A 4,371-nucleotide genomic window follows, 5' to 3' on the forward strand; every position below is an offset into this window, starting at 1 on the left:
CATAATCTTGTTTATTGATGTCTCTTTTAGAGTATGTTTAGTTAAGTTTATTATGTTAAGGTGAAAAGATAAATTAATAGTGTAAAAATAAGTATAGTATAAACTCGACATGGACTTTAATATTTGATACTAATATATTTTGTATTTGTTATTTTATTTACTTTTAATACTTTACTTGTTAAATGTTTAATCTAGATTTATATTATATAATACTTGGTACAACAAATACTTGGACTTTCATAGCCCAACCGTATGGTATAACCTACACTTGTACTAGAAAAAGAACTTGATTTGTTGTTAACATAAGTTATAATCATGAATATCTGATAATATTTATAAGTATTAATATTATTCAAATAAGATAACTAGTGTAATTATTTTAATAATTTATAATCTGATTGGGAGCTCCTTTCTGTATGGTTTTCAGTTGAGTAATAAAAAGAGTTTATATTATACTTGTTTGAAATACCATTAGTAAATCCTTTAACATTGACATTTGTTTTTATTGTTTAATCCTCACATTAATCTTACAATCTCAAAGTCCTCTTTAACTTATTATTATTATTATTATTATTATTTATAATTTATATAGTTAACCTCCATGTATTTCGATCCTAGTCTTGCCGGGTTATTTATTACTTACACTCCTACACTTGAGAGAAAACATTAATCTTTTTGTCATGTCAAAAAACTTAAATGGTTGTTGATGCAGATGCTACTTCAAAGTGATGACATCGTGATGAGGTGGCAGGGTGAATTATTTTGTGCGGAAAGCTTCTATTTCCTTCTTCCTTGCCTTTCGTACTTTGTTGCCACTGTTGATGGCAACGACAGTGCAAGAGAAATGGACCTATGATTCTACTTATGACCGGTGGTGTGAAGAAAGGGTTGTGGTGTTTGTGATGTTGTTACTGGATAGTCGGCCTATTGATGTGTGGATCCGTTGTTGCTGCCAAGAGCGACAACACTGTGGATAGTGATAGATGATGATTTGTTGCATTGTCTGCCTTTGTTGTTGTAAACCACGAATCGATGTTGGTTGTGATGGGTTTTGTGAGTAGCTATGTCTGGTGGTTTATGATGCTGATTTGGTTGCTAAAGTTGAAGGTCTACTGTAAAGGCGTCGTTGAAGATGATTTAGTGTGATCCATCAGTGGCGTGGGGAGTGACCTTCTGTAGGAGAATCTGTCGCCGTGGGTATTGTTGTGACCGGCATTGAAGCAAAATTTCTAATTGGCGTTGATGGAGAAGATGACCAGCTCCAAAGTTGCTGAGTTTGCGGTGGTTATCTGCTGATGGAGAAGATGAACAATGTTTCCTCTTCTTTTTTTCAGAATAGTAGGATTTTTCCCTTTTTTTTAAATCAAACTAAATTTATGGTTTAACATAGACATGTTGATTGTTTAATTGTAAGAATAATTAAAACCCTAGCTTTGATACCAAATTTGATGCGAGACAATAAATAATAAGAATTAAAGCAAGAAAATAAAGAAACTTTTAGAGAAGAAGCTAAGAAGTGAAAGCAAAGAAAGAAAAGAAGTAGAATTGGAGATATTTACACAACTAAAAAATTGATATCTTCTCCCAAGTGTAGGAGTGTCGAAGTAATAAATAACCCGGCAAGACCGAGGTCGAACCACAAGGAGGTTAAATATATAAATTATAGATGACAACAACAACAATAACAACAACAACAACAATAATAATAATAATAATAATAAAGAAAAAGAAGGAGAAGAAGAAGAAAAAGATGACAACTTTGAGATAAAATATTAATGTAAGGATTAAACAATGATAATAACAAATGTCAAGGTTAGAGAATCCACTAATGGTATGTCAAACAAGTATAATATAAACTCTTATTATTCAATTGGAAACCACACACAAAGGAGGCTCCAATCAGATTATAGATTGTTAACATGATTACATTAGTCATCTTATTCGATTAATGCTAATACTTGTAAATCTCGTCAAACATTCATGATTATAACTTATGTTAACAACAAATCAAGTTCCTTCATAGCTCAAGTATTGGTTATACCATACAGTATAGGCTATGAAAGTGGCAAGAATTTGTTGTACCAAGTGTTATACAACATAAATTAGGTGTCGGTTATACCATACAATATGAACTATAAAAGTGTCAAGCATTTGTTGGACCAGTTTTTATACAACATAAATCAAGATTAGTCATTTAATAAACAAAGTATTAAAGAGTGAACAAGATAACAAATACAAAACATATTAGTATCAAATATTAAAATCCATATTGAGTTTACATTATACTTATTCTTACATCATTAATGTAACATTTTCACTTTGACATAATAAACTTAGCTAAACATAATAAAAGAAAGAAAAATAAATAAACAAAATAAGAATACAAATAAGATAAGAGTTAACTAAGTAAAGAAAAAAAAATGAAATGCATAAATTTGATATTAATGAAAGCAAAGCATAAACATTACAAAACATAAAAAGAGAGAAAGCAAAAAATGATCTTGATCTGGAGACCAAGATGCCTAAATGTATGGTAAATACCTTCTTTTATAGGCCAAAATTAGAAAATATTGATTTGATGACTAATTGATGAATGAGTGACCAACTCTTAACTTGGTAACAATCTTTATCTTCTCTTGTCTGCCCAAAATGTCATTGATAACGTTAAAATTGGAGCCACTTGAAAACATGAAAGTTGTAGAAAATTATCTCAGCTTTCTTGTGTAAAAAATTTAGGTCATTTGGACTTCTAGAACTCCAAATATGGACCAAACACTGAATAGTGCTCGGGTTGGAAGACATTTGGACTTCTTTGTTATTGCTACAATTTAGACTTGAAAATGACATTTTTAGATCTTGGGCTCCATATGAAAGTTGTAGGCCTATGTATTACCTTTTTATTCATATAAAGTAGACCTAAATCTGATATCTACAACTCCAGATATGACCCAATTACCAAACAGTGTTCCGGTTTAGATTGCACCGGTATCTCTTTTCTAAATTTGGTCATCTCTTTGTCCTTTCAATTTCAGTTCTTAAATTCATCAATCAATCATTTCATTTATGTGATAGGCCTGCATTTAAAATGAACATTTACCACAAATTAAAGGTATCTTATATTATTAAATATATTATTATAAAACATGCTTTACTTAAAGAGTTATTGATATTTCAAGTGCAAAATGATGACATAAAACCTTGATAAAAAATGCACTTTTAAGTGCTAATCAAATATGCAAAGTCTGCAAATTTTTCATTAATTATTAAAACTCCCTAACATTTAGAAAAGTAGAATATAAATACTATAACCCTAGGTAAAACAAGCGAGTGGGCTTATGACCTATTAAATAAAATACTTAATAATAATTAAATCAAACTCAATAAATCAAATCAAATTAATAAATTTCAACTAAAAATTTATATAAATTAAACCCAAAATATAAGTTAAAGCTCAATTTTTTAATGGTTTGGGCTATTTTTTATCAATCATGTACATGCATAAACAATGTTTCTGATTTAGTGCCCCCAGCAATTAGCATACGCAAGAATAAAATGAGCAAAAGAAAGAGGGTTTTGACATAAAAACATGGTAGGGGCAATAAGAATGTACCTGTTATTAATCGTAATACTAACGGATGATATATTTGCGCAAAACCGTAGCGAATAAAAGCCATTTCCATGATGTCCACATTATTAGTAGCCATATGTTTTTTTAGCATAAGTGGTGTGAGCACAAACTACACCACAAACTTCTACAGATGCGCCTTTGGAGGATCTTCTTGTAATTCACTTAAGTAGTAGTAATGTAGGCTCTAAAACAGTCTAACACCAATTGGGGAACACACAGTTACAGACACTACATCCTCTATAGTTACTCCTATAAGACCCCTGGCAATTTGGATTTAATTAATTCCAATATCCCACAATGAAACAATGGCACCTAACAAAGGAATATTTTTGTCAGCAATATGGTTCAAGGCCACATAAAAAATCCATATCGTCCTTATTCTTCTCCATTTCCCTATAATTTTAGGGTAAACTCCATGCATAAGAATGTGAACCTCAAGTTGATAGGCAGGCTAATTCCTTGCTGGGCATATGGAACAACTAGCGAAATTATTCTAAACGACAAAAGGTGCGATCTCACTCTTGCAAAAGTTACCAATATGAAAATCTGGGATTAAAAGGCCTAGAAGCCCACACGCTTTTCCAACTAAATCTCTATAGCCTAGGGAACGAAAAGGACGGGGGCCTAGAGTGGACCCTTGTGGGGTTTCAGAGTATGTAGGGATGGGGTAGTTCTCGCGTTTAGGAGGGACCTGCCCACACAAGAAATGAAATTGTAGAGTTGATATACTACAATTTAAAGAA

The sequence above is a fragment of the Populus euphratica genome, unplaced genomic scaffold, assembly GCF_000495115.2.
Source record: "Populus euphratica unplaced genomic scaffold, PopEup_1.0 scaffold1074.1, whole genome shotgun sequence".
In the NCBI taxonomy this organism is placed as follows: domain Eukaryota; kingdom Viridiplantae; phylum Streptophyta; class Magnoliopsida; order Malpighiales; family Salicaceae; genus Populus; species Populus euphratica.